Source organism: Ambystoma mexicanum, chromosome 6q (assembly GCF_040938575.1).
Source record: "Ambystoma mexicanum isolate Mex_15411 chromosome 6q, UKY_AmexF1_1, whole genome shotgun sequence".
Taxonomy (NCBI): Eukaryota; Metazoa; Chordata; class Amphibia; order Caudata; family Ambystomatidae; genus Ambystoma; species Ambystoma mexicanum.
The window spans coordinates 1,118,065,335-1,118,078,569 of record NC_090937.1 but is presented as its reverse complement, the minus strand read 5'-3'; the positions used below and the strand labels follow the sequence as shown (position 1 = coordinate 1,118,078,569).

Genomic DNA, 13,235 nt, shown 5'->3' with positions numbered 1-13,235 from the left:
CTGCACTGCATGGGCCTCCCACTTCAGAACATCCTGTACTCACTTTCCTCTACACCCCTCCCTCCTCCCTCACCCGCTCTTATGCCTCCCTGGCCCCCTCTCCTCTTATCGCCTACTCTCCACTTCCTCGCCCATATCACCGGATGAGGTCTCTAGACAAGTCCTCTCTATGAAAGTCTCTTCCAAACAGGTGCTCCCCTGCTCCTCCAGAACTATCAAGGACAACATTGCCTCCCTTGCTCCAGCCTTGGCTGATATCTGCAATCAATCCTTTGCCACTGGGTCCTTCCCGCCACTCCTCAAGCACTCTGTGGTACACCCTCTTCTCAAAAAGCCTTCTGCCGACCCCTCCTGTCTGGCTAACCTGGCAAACTCTTGGAGAAGCTGGTCATCTCCCAGCTGTTCCACCACATTGAATCTGTTGGTTGTCTGCACGACTACCAGTCTGGCTTCAGAGCAGCCAGAGGCACGGACCCTGCATTCCTGAACACCCGTGAAGACTTGCTCTCAAATATCTCACTCACAACTCTCCTTCGTTCTCATCCTTGTTGACCTTTCCTCTGCCTTTGATACAGTCAATCATGCTACCCTTATAAACTGGCTCCGTGATACCTTTGGCATCACGGACCTGGTACTGGATTGGTTGACTTCCTTCCTCTCTGACTGACCATCCCAGGTTCAACTGGGCCCTTTTCTCTCCTCCATCCCACTCTCCACCTACTCTACCCTCTCACCGAGGCTCTTTAACATCAACCTTGACTAACCCATTTGATCTCCGCCCTCTCTCCTCACTTCCAGTGTTATGCGGACAACATGCAGCTCTCCTTCAAGTTTCCCTCCACTGCCTGCTCTTCCTCTCTCATTGCCCACCGTCTGACTGTTATTCAGGCAATTTGTGCTGCTAAGGATCTCTGCCTTAATGCAAGTAAGGCTGAGATCGTTCCCATTGGGACCCCATCTCCCTGCTTCCCTCCTACGCTCAGGCCACCCTCCATGGGCCCGCTGCCCTCACCCTCTTTTGAGGCAAAAAACATTGGTGTCATCTTCGACTCCTCTCTCCCCTTCTCTACTGACACCACTTCCAGCTGCACCTCCTCAGAGGCATTCTCCCTTTCCTCACCTTCCCTCAGAAACTCAATGTCTCCAGAGCTCTGGCCCTCTCTAAACTGCAACAGTCTCTTGCTCATTCTGCCTAAATCCTACCTTCGCCCCTTCAACTAATCAAGAATGGGACTGCAAGACTTATCCTTGCCCTCAAGTCAAGGGACTGAATCTCTCCAGCCCTACAATCTCTCCACGGGCTTGCGGTTGCTGCAAGGATCAGGTTCAAGACCCTCTGTATCATCCACAAGGCTTTCCGGGGCCTGGGACCCCTCTATATCCAACTCTCTCTCCCTAAATACCTCCCTGCTAGACCCTGTGATCTTCTAGCTCCAATTATATGCAGTTCAGATGCTTTTCCAAGCAGAAAGTGGGTGGGTAGATCTCTCTCTTCTGCAGGTGCCTCCCTCTGGAATGGCCTCCCTGCTCCTCTCAGACTTGAGCCGGATCTCCTTAAATTCCTGAAGCTTCTCAAGCCCCTCCTTTTCTCTTCCTCCTTCCCTCTCCACCTCCCCAGCTAATGTCCCCTCTGCCTATTTTGACTGGCTGCCTGGTTCCTCCTGATTCATAAAGGGCACCAGGCCCTCTTCGACCAGTCTCCCCTGACCACCCCCCACCTGCACTTGCCCTACCGAGCTCTCTCCCAATGCACTAACCTGGCTGAACCTGCACCACTATTGAGCCCAGCCAGCCCCTTCCACTGCACTTAGCACATGGACCTTCTGTCCCCTATTCTCTGCATTCCCCTGGTACTTGTCCACCTGGCCTCCCCTTGCACTCGCCTAGCCCAGCCCCCCCAAGCAATTGCGCAAACGCCACTGTTACTTTCCCTCCCTAGCATTAGGGCATTCCGCTCTGACTGGCACTTTCCGCTCCTCCCAACTCCCCTGCACTCCTTGTTACTGCACTTAGAGGGTCCGAATGACACATGGCCTAGTACAACCGTGTTTTTGTTTTTCTTCTTCCCTGCCCCACCCCCCTCTTGTTTTATTGTGCCTTGAAACACCAATTGATGTAAACGTGCATTATAAATACGCAATAAATAAATACATAAAATAGAAATCATGGCCCACAATTCTTTTTTTTGTATTTACTATAAACTCCTTTAGTTTCCAACAGGAAGCCAGTGGGTCAGAGTTCCCCGTAGATCCGCTGCAGTGGATTCAAGAAACACAAGATTTTTAGCGTGCACCAAAACAACCTTACGGGCAGAGCCCAACTCGGGAAGGAGAGTCCAAGCTGTACCTAAGTGGAGTGGAAGGTCTGCCGAATACAATTATACAAATTAAACACGATTGATGCTTGTTAGGGAGAATTCTCTCTTTAGGCTGAATTTCCTAACCTAGTGAGTCCCCCAGCAGCTTTGCTGGATTTCTGGAGTTTGTTTTTTTCTCCTGCCAAGAGTGAGACTCTTTTTTCTCCCACTCTTGGACATGATTTATGGTGTTCCTTTGACTGTTAATGTGTTTTATGGGCTATCGGGTCCTTTATTCCATAGGGTCTCATGTGTTTTTACTATGTGTGTTACACAGCACCCTCCGTGCAGTGACACAGGGGTGTCATAGTGACACCCCACCATAGACTCCATAGCCTGGAACTGACTACTGTCTCCCAGAGCATGTAAAGTCACCATTGGCTTTACTAGTCCCAAATTATTAACAGAAACCGGTACAAACCATCATATTGTGGACGTACTGGTTGGGGCAATTCGATTGCCCCGGGGTCTGTTAGTCGAGGGGGCACGTCTCCGTCCCCCCTGATAGAGTTTTGGCTGGTGGCAGTGGATACTACTTTTTATATTCGACCGCGAATATATCCCTATGGGATTTTCCCATTGTTGGAGGCTACCAACTTTAATTATTTAATTCTCATAGCCTCGAACATACCGCCGGTTTATTTAATTAATATTAATTCGCCGGTTGGTATTTTTTGCCAGGACTCGATTCTAAAATGGCGTTTGTGTTCTCTTCTGTGACTCCAACCCAAGTCGAGCCCTTTGTTCCACTTTTGGCGGGCTTCTCCACAGAAGCCTCCAAAAGTGGTGCCACTCTGTGTGGGTACCACAGGGGGTGTAGGAGGGGGTTTAGGCACCCTGGACTGAGTTACCTTGGTAACTCAAGTCGCACTCTTGTGTGATTGGCCCAAGTGGTGTGCCGCCGGCTCACAACTTAGCATGTTTGATTGACAGCTAGGCTGAGTGAATGGGGGTGTGCTGCATAAAAGCAGGGCTTTGGGGACTGGAACTTCAGAAGTCGCCACAGGACCTGAGAATCCGACGAGGGAGAAGCTGAGCCGACCTACCACGACGACACCACCGGTGGAGCCCTGCGGAACCGATTCACCACTTCCCGACGACAGAGAAGATCTCCCGGCTGGAGAGGCTTCTTCCCCTGACTGGTGGGCACAACCAGTTTACCTTCTTCTCTTTGCACCCCAGACCGGCTTGTGGTCGAATTGCCCGTGTCAAGCACCCCGGCAACCGGATAGCCACTTACCACTGGACCGCAAATCAAAGGACCGCTCCTTTTACCTGAGAAGCTCTGCGGCTGGTTTTGTCCCTGGCAGTGCAACGGACTCCTGTCTTCCTTGCCCGACGAGATCCTCTCTTCCCCCGGACGAAGCACCGACTTGCATCCGCTGGCAGGAACAACTGCCCCCGCTGGAGTATTCTCACCACTTTAAGGTACCGTGTCCGCCAGGCCTCCCTTTCTAAAGATTGCTACAAGGTAATAATAATCCCTTAACCTTCTGGACTGGGCTGGCCGCCTTGACCTTCTAACTGGTCCCTTTCTTTGGTCCAACTCCTTTTTGAACCGTTTCAAGACTTTTGTGCACTGCAACCGTGTGACCTTGGACACATTTCGTTTGATCCTCTTAAAGTGGATCCAGCCTATTGAACTCTAACTTCATGGTTTTACTTTGCCTTCCTCTCTTGTTGTGTTCTTGTAAAAGTGTTGGGACCTGTTTCAAGTTATTGGGCCTCATTCCGAGGCTGGCGGTAAGGGTTAACGGTCACCGTTAATGGCAACGGTGACCGTTAACACTTACCACCATAAAGTAAATTTACTCCTTCCCCATTCCCATTGAGCCCTATGGGGGCAGGAATGGGGATGGGGAACCGGTATGGTGAATGGGGAATTACCGGTCCCTCCAACCTTGGAATGGACCGGTAATTACTCCATTCACCATGCCGGATTTCCATGGAGTAAATAGCTCCATGGTTGCTTACCATGGTGCTCTTTACTCCATGGATAGCGCCAGCCTCGGAATGAGGCCCATTCTCTGTTTTTCTCTCCCTTTTAAAACGAATTATTAGAGTGCCATCTTCGTTAAGCGCTCACCGCTGTCTGAAAATAAGTGGGGCTTTACTTAAGACTTGTCTAATATTCTTCTAAGGGAGTGTATATCTTTTAGTGACCGTGTTTTTGAATTGCTTACTATTAATGCCTGGGGCCCTCATTACGACCTTGGCGGAGGACCATGGTGCTATTAGCACCATGGTCCATGGCGCTAAGGTTGCAATTCCGCCATGGTGGTTGGCAGACTTACCGCCCCATTCCGACCTTGGCGGGGCGGTAAGTCCCCAATCCCCATTTACCCTTCCCCATTCCCATTTTTGCCCCATAGGACATAATGGGAGTGGGGAAGGCGTTAATTACGCCACCGTAAATTACGGTGGCGTAATTAACTCCATGGTCCCTTAGCGCCATGGATTTTAACACCTGCTAAAAGCAGGTGTTAAATCCGCCATGGCGCTAAGGGACCTCGTACTCAGGCGGTAAGGGTCGGCGCTGTTAACGCTGGCGTAAACCCCTTACCGCCTGGGTCGTAATGAGGCCCTGTGTGTTTTTCTAGATGTGGTTTTAAATAAATAATGATATCTCTTTTACACCAAGCCCTGGTCAGTGTTTACTTGTTCTACTGTGTTATTTTGACCTATCGTGAATACTCTGTATACTACCTAACTCTTCTTGAGGGAAGTCTGACTGCTCAGCCACAGCTACCAAGTGAATCTGTGTGGTACAGAGTGCTACCAAAGTGGTTTACTACCAAACACCTGTAGTCTTAAATCTTTTGCAGTGGTCCCAGAGGGAACTGCACAGGTTTCTGCCTAACAATGCTGAAAGGCATCCTTGCTTAAGCCCTATGTAAGGCATATTCCATATCTCGAAATTCTAAACAGGTGGCCTATTAGTTAATATACAAGATCTCTTGGCAAAAAAGAAAATGTCTAGATTGAAATCGGTTCAAATCTACGAATGTGAGAATGAAAGAGAGGCACTATAGCTCATCACTTGTGCCCCAAAAAGTTTTGAGAATGAACCCTATAAACACTGATGGCCCGGTTCACCAAGATCTGCACTGGTGCACAGGAGGTGTATCAGATGTGTACCTTCACACTTACACCTGCATTACAGAGCCTGAAATTGAAGCAAATCAGAAGATGTCTGGGCCCATCTTTGAGATGCTCATTTGCAAATGCAATACAAAAAGGCTTGCGCCAGGGGATCTCCCGGACCTGCAGGCCTCTCCACCTCTGCGCGGGTGTCAAGCTTCGGGAATCCGCTAAATAGTAGCAGCTGCACGTGTGAGCTGCTCACGGGCGTCTTATTTGCTCCAATACAAATCTTTCCGAATCAGGACCTACATTTCTTGCAATCTTTTCTTTTTAGGAAATCAAACATTATCAGGTACTGTATTTCTAATGTTATATTAGTTCTTGCTGTTGCACAATGCACTTGGACTTCGAAAAGGATGAATTGTGAAAACATTTGGGCCTCATTCCGACTCAGGCGTTAAGGGGTTTACGGCGCGGCGCCGTAAACGGCTCCGACCCTTAACGCCTGATTACAAGGTTCCCTTTGCGGGATGGCTGTTTAACGGCTGCTTTTTGCAGCCGTTAAAAGCCATGCCGCAAAGGGACCTTGGCGATAATTACGGCACTGTAATTTACGGTGCCGTAATTATCCCCCTTCCCCATTCCCATTATGCCCTATGGGGCAAAAATGGGAATGGGGAAGGGGCCATTGGTGAATGGGGAATTACCGCCCCACTCACCTTGGAATGGGGCGGTAATTCCGCCATCCACCATGGCGGAATTGCAACCTTAGCGGCATGGACCATGGTGCTAATAGCACCATGGCCCTCCGCCAAGGTTGTAATGAGGGTCTATCAGACTAACGGCATGTTAACAAGGAGCAATGTGCCACCTCCAAGCAGCGCCTGTCTCTAAATATTAAAGGCCCTGTGGCTAAATATTACATTTAGTTGATGGACTGATCGAGCATTTTCAGGAGTTTTGCATCCTTTTCCATGAATGAGAAAGGAACATTAACACCGTTGTATGTAGCTCTCTATTCCAGATTCCAGAACAGAAAGCAATCTATAGGACCCAGGCGGTAAGGGGTTTACGGCGGCGTAAACAGCGCCGACCCTTACCGCCTGATTCCGAGGTCCCTTAGCGCCATAGAGATTTTAACACCTGCTTTTAGCAGGTGTTAAAATCCATGGCGCTAAGGGACCTTGTTGTTAATTACGCCACCGTAATTTACGGTGGCGTAATTAACGCCTTCCCCAATCCCATTATGCCCTATGGGGCAAAAATGGGAATGGGGAAGGGTAAATGGGTTAATGGGGACTTACCGCCCCACTCACCTCGGAATGGGGCGGTAAGTCCGCCAACCACCATGGCGTAAACACAGTTTACGCCATGGTGGTAAAGGTACGACCCAGGCGGTAACTTACCGCCTGGGTCGTAATGAGGCCCAAAGTTGTCCCGGTCCTATTCAAGGCTGGGCTATTATGTGTGATTATAACGGATTCAAATAATGATAAAAAATACAAGTCAAATGTGTTACATTTAGATGCACCCACATATCATATAATATATACTGGCAGGTACGGGAGAGGGCGGGGAATGAGGACGGATCAGACAAAAAGAATCACGGGAAGCATATTTTCTAAGCAGCGCTGAGATCATTTTTCTAACAAAATGCATTCCTAAAACCCAAGGGAAAAGGTTTCACCTAAGGTGCTCTTGGTGTATGCACCAGTGAAGTGATGAACTCTTCAGCACAAGGGGGCAAAGCGGCAGGGGCCAACGAGCTGGTTTTGGAAGCGAGACCACGAAGAACAACAGTAGTTCGAATCCCGGATCCGTGCTCAGAGACGGAACTCAGATTATGAAACAAACAATTAAATAAATTTTAAAAAAATCATGCTAGTCTCATCTTGATCAGACGACACGTAAAGATCCCGTGCGTGTCAAATAGAACAAAAACATCCGTTTGCCTAATATCATCCTACCACATATTGATTTGAATAAGGCATAGTTGCCGTGCGCTTCTCACCCTATTCTGTATAAAACTCCTTTGGGGACAATGAGGTGAAAGGACTATGATGAGCCTGAGACTAGCATGCTCATGTATGGCAAAGGGCGCATAACTACTGAAAGATCAGACCATCAATTGAAGCCACGGGGCCTTTAATGTTTGGGGACAAGCGCTGGTTGGGGGTCACACATTGCTCTATGTTTGTTTTACGGTTTTAGGGTGTGCGGACACCTACGAGAGCAGTAGTCCACCAAGTACTAACCTTTCCCTAACCAGGGCTGAACCCTGTTTACCCCACTACTTCTTGACCTCCACGTTAACAAGTGTGCATTTGTCCAACAATCCTGGGCATGCTTTAAAAAAAATGTACATCACTTTATATCAGTATGTTTAACATATGAACAAAACATACATTACAAGCAGTTCTGGGTAACATATTTCCGTGTCGTTATATATCCCCGCCTTAACCCCATACCCCTAGATGTTCTCATGTTTCCGATTGCACCACCGATCCCACTAGCTGGTCCCATTTCTTAATACAACCCATCTCCAAACTAGGCAGTTCCTGACTCATCCACTTTTCCGATATCGCCTTCTGTGCATGTCTTAATGTATTCATACATCACAAGGGCCGCAAAACAACTCTAAAGAGTGCCCGTTATTACTCATTAAAGCATCTCAAACAGGGAGGCAGGAGCCTGGAAGTTCAAGGACACAATACCATGCACCAAAGACTAGAGGGGTCATTTTCAAAGGTGCGCAAACGTACAAGCACTGCTAATGCTTTTGAGCTTCCGTTTTGCATCCCATCTCCTGTTTCGCACCCTTCAAGGCGTAGTTTGCATCTCTGCTTTGCTTTTCTCCTCGTCTTGAAGGGGAACCTGGTTTCATGCATGCACGCGGTTTTCATGCAGGCGTAAAACCAAACGATTCCTATGGGATCCGTCTCGCATTTGCACCTGTTAAGCAGCCGACGGATTACACAGAACCCATTCATAAATGCTGCCGTAAAGCGTCATTTGCAGTATTTTCTGTTGTTGTGCAAAACGGAGCATAACATTTCAGGGTAAACGCGATTCCGTCTTGTTTCCCTCTTGACAATTCGTCTGGCAAATGAGGAACATTGCATGCCAGGAACCCAACGGCATTAAGTGCCAACGTTGGAGCCCCCTTTATGACCCGCATGCTGGTGTGCAGCGTGGTAAAAAACAAAACAAAAACACACATACAGCATTTTAGGAACACATCGAACACATTGTGAAACATTGATTTCGAAATAAAGGTGTCATTTTTACTTAAAATAAAAAAAACAATGAAACTACCTACAGTGCAATGACGACAACACAGCTCGGGGCCACCTTTATGGGCGGTTAAACTACATTTTGGAGAGTATGCTGAAGTTTCATTAGCGAACACTATCGCGTTAATGCAATCGCATTGTTTTTGTATTATTACGTTTTAATTTGTTCTATCAATAAGAGTCAGTGTGTTAACCGGAAGAAATATCACAGCACACGTCATGATGCCACACAGGCAAATCGTCCAATATTTTCCAATTAAGCGTACAGGGAAATACTTGGTTATTTATAACGCTCTTAATATCCGGAAGTTTGTAAGCGCGAACCCGGGGATCGAACCGGTGTTGTATAAAGATCATGTTGTTTCCAAGGCGAGCGCGTTGCCCATCAGCTATTCTCCCGAGGGGACTTCATATGGTTCACCTGTGCCCATGCCTTAAACATGACGATTTTGGAAATGTTTTTGAGAATAGTTAATAGCTTACCTGCAGAGAGACGAGTGCCTAGGGAGCCTGGCGAGCGCAGTGATGGCCCCGAGCGAGTGCAGGACACCGAGCGGAGCCCGCCATAGCAACGCTCTGTTTACACTGGGGCCCTGAGACTGCTAAAGAAGGGCTGACAGGCCACCCTCGGTGGAGCACAATACCCGAAGTACAGGGCCAGCGAGGCGGCGTGTCATTCCTGCATAAGAAGCCCAAACGGCCCGGCATTGTTTCCTCACACCTCACGCCAAGGGCGGGGTGACCAGGAGCTCGGCTTCCAGGGCAGCTGACGTCTGTTTCAATGTCTCGTCAGGATCTCCACACAAATGGGCAGCCGGTGCATTATTTCTCCATGCTGAAAAACCCAGCAACACTGTTAGCAAAACATTTCTAGGAATTGATAATTCACCGCATTCGCACGTTTGTCTTGGAGGATGCCTCGGGCGCAACGGGTTCGTCTTGGAATCAAGACATGAGGAGCAGCACAAGTTCGATCCCCAGGTCCGCGCTTAGAAACCTCTGGGAAGCGCGAAATAAACAAACAATCATAATTACCGCGTTCATCTTTTTGGTCAGGATATAAATACAGCCTACATTTAGCAGACATAGGGGTAGATTCTCAGACATATTGGCAATAAAAAAATCGCAGAGTAGTATGCGCTTTATTAATTTTAGATAGTTTGAGACATGCCCAGGTCACCTTAGAGAACCTAGCAAAAGATGTGCTGCTTGGCACCTTGCATACATTCATGTTCTACAAGCTCTCAGCACCCACATAAAGTACGTGCCACTGGGAAATGCCCGAAAAAGCATTTCTATCCCTGCCTGAGGGATAGAACTGCAAGTGGGTCAACAGTAGTTCATACTCTTGCATTTCCATTTAGAAAAATGCAACCCCTGCATCTGTTTGGAACAGGCGCAAGAGGATGTCTTTGTTTTCTGTGCATTTTCAAGCTCTTCCCATTTTTGAATATGGGATGTGCTATATCATGGGCAGAAATACCCTCTGGTCTATGCAACTACACAAACAGCACAAAAGAGGGCATTCATGTGCATTTTCAAATGCCCTTTGAGGATACGGGACACATTTTTTGGGTGCAAATGATGAAATACGCTCATCATTTGTGCTCAAACAAAGTTTTCTGACTTTGACCCAGGGTTCTTAAATCTCACTTTAGGGACGTCGTTTCTCTATTTTCTGGCAAATTTGCACTGTCCTTTGCAATGTCATTTTGCCCTGGTTAGTTGCTGCAAATGCTCTTCTTGCAATGGTCTGTGCAACATGACCTGGACCGATGGGCCTGCCAGAGGTAGGTTTATGCGATCTGGTCCCCACACCATTAACTTCTGAATCAGTGGAAGTTATTCATTATGAAGTCACTCCCGCTCTGCTGGGCCTAGTCCCATTTTACTCTTCACCACTTTACTCTGTCCTCATTGGTGGTTGTGGGATTCTTTCAGGCTTTGTGTGCACTGATTGCCCGAGGGATCCTGGCCCATCATGCCAGGATTCCTTTCTGCTTTTAATGAGGATATTCTGGGATCTGTGCCTCCTCTACCTTCAAAAGAAACCAGAGCCCTGAGGCTAATTAGCCTAATCGTAATATATTAACTCTTGTGTTTGACAAGCAACCTGTCTGTTCATCAAATGCATTTTACTTCTGGCAATTATGTGATAATTAAGCACCACATATAAGCCCAAACTATTGCATTAGTGCACACATATGAATGGGACGGGGTGTGAGGAGGGACACACAGCCTGCGGTCATTGTTTGGTTATTTACCCACTCATTTGCTGCCCAACCGCCGCTCCATACCTAAAACACACCTTCCTAGGATCTCTTTGAGCTGGCCCTATCATGCAGTAACATCAAAGTTCGTGTTGTCTAGAGCCTGTCAGTGCTATTTCTAAGCAGTCTTCCCCTAGTATACCTTCAACCACTTCATTTATAAGAAATATGTGTGTCCTTGCGTCTGTTGCTTGTACTGAAGATGCATTGGCCAGGACAACAGTGTTGGCTTGTTTATTGGTATTAGGCATTTGCCAAGCACATCCTCCAATGTCCAGGTACTGACACTGTTTTGTAGATGTTGTCATCTCATGGCCAGGTCGAACAATGAAACTGGATTATAATACATCGTAGGTTAAATAAAATTAGATAATTGTTTAATATGACATAATAGAATACACTTTACTGTTGTCTTTTGAAGCTAATTTTGTGTTACTGTTCGCTCTTTTGATTAATTTATATTAATGACACCAAATTGAGTATGAAAGTTTTCTCAACATTTTGTAGCCCACTGACAAATCGTCTGGTATGTGAATATATCATATACATATAAGACATAGTTAATCATAATGGGAGTATCCTATCATTGGTTTGTCTTTTTTCTAGAGGTCGTGATACTTATTAATACCCTGAGGAAGCTAAGGCCCCCGACTATTCTTCGAAACTAGTTAACACTGGTATGTAATTGACTACCGAATGAGCTTTATTCTTTTAGTATGGTCTTGAAGAAGTTCAGGCGTGTTACATCTCTGCTTAAAAAGTTCTGAATGTGCTTTGGGTATGTTCATTTAGAAGTTAGGTTTTGCCATATTGTTCCTGTTAGTGTATAATAGTAGGTTAAGTTGTTTAAATCTTTGCTAGGAACTTTTAATATTATTGTGTTGGGTATCATGTGTATTGTGTATTATTGTCTTGAATTTTGATGCTAAATTAGGACATCTTATTGTGCTTTGGTATTCTCTCTTTCTTTTCAATGTATGGGCACTAACACTTTGTGTATTCTTCATGATGAATGTTTAATGTTTTTCCATAAATCATTTTGATACTCCCAATTAATTGTACTGCAATGAACGATTCATTCAAATTCCAACTGATGATTTGGTATTTTCAAATGAATGTCATGAATATAGTTTTGTGCTTTTTTTTTTTTAGGTCGTACCATTGTGTCAGTGCCCGACAAAGGTCGGTCTCATGCCTACACACATGCCCACACAGGTGGCTTTGCCAATGCTTGTTTCATGGTGTGATCACAGGGTTCAGGATTGGCAGCACTCACTATTACTAAGCAAGGTTGTCGCAGACCCCTTGGGCTACCTCCTGTCCTTTGTACAAGGAGAACCATCACTTCTCTGCACTAGGGAAGCAAAGAGAAAGATTAGGCTTAATCCTTCCATTCTTCTCGACTTTGTTTTGGTGTTAAATATAGCGCTAATATGTTGCCTAGAAGCTGCTTGCAAGTGCTTGGAGGCGACGCTGCCTGCTGCAGTGGGTGAATCAGTAGGGTGCATACAGGCTGTTAGCAGTGGGAGAAGTGCAACCATCAAAGTAGTGCAACTGTGGTCTCGGCAGGAGAGAGGATAGTAGAAGCATAGTGCAGCGTGTGGCAAGGTGTTGGGACGGGGCATTGCAATAGTCTAAGTGACTAGTAACTAAGGGTCCTATTACAACATTACACTTGCACAAGGACATGAATGGACAGATCTTCTATATGGAATTCGTTTTTTTATTTTTTATTTTTTTTAAATTTGTAAAGCGCACTAGCAGCCCAGAGGCATCAAGGCGCTGTTGTAAGAAAGTGTGTTAGTTACAGGATGATTCTTTGCTCCGGGTAACATTGAGCGTTGGCACACACAGACAAATATAGGGGACTTGAGGCATAGTTACAAACAAGTTACATGTTAATTTTCAGTGTGTTGCATTCCTTAGGAGTTACAATTCATGGTGAGTGGAAGCAGACAGTACAGGAAAACCTAAAGGAACAGCATGGGTTATGGTTTTCCTGAAGGCAATGTGGTATTCTATAGATCTGAGATGGGTAGGTAGGAAGTTCCAGTGCATGGCTGCCATAACCGGTAAACGGGAGCCTCCTGCGCGGGTGCTTAGGGTCTTGGCAATGGTGATGCGGTTGGTGTAAGTGGTCCTAGTGGGCCTGCCAGTGACTGGTTTAGTGATTCTTTGAGATAAGTACCGGAGGGCGGTGTCATGGATGCACTTATGAGTGAGGGCGAGACT

At 46.7% G+C, this 13,235-nt stretch overlaps 1 protein-coding gene across 1 annotated transcript in view; it reads right to left on the bottom strand.

Annotated features, from left to right (window-relative positions):
- The window catches only part of LOC138515593 (uncharacterized), a 522,837-nt gene extending 513,529 nt beyond the window's left edge, over window positions 1-9,308 (bottom strand). Inside the window, exon 1 of the mRNA XM_069630332.1 lies at window positions 9,217-9,308. The gene's annotated coding sequence lies outside the window, so the exon portion shown is untranslated. The remainder of the gene's footprint in view (window positions 1-9,216) is intronic.
- Between the last annotated feature and the right edge of the window lie 3,927 nt (window positions 9,309-13,235).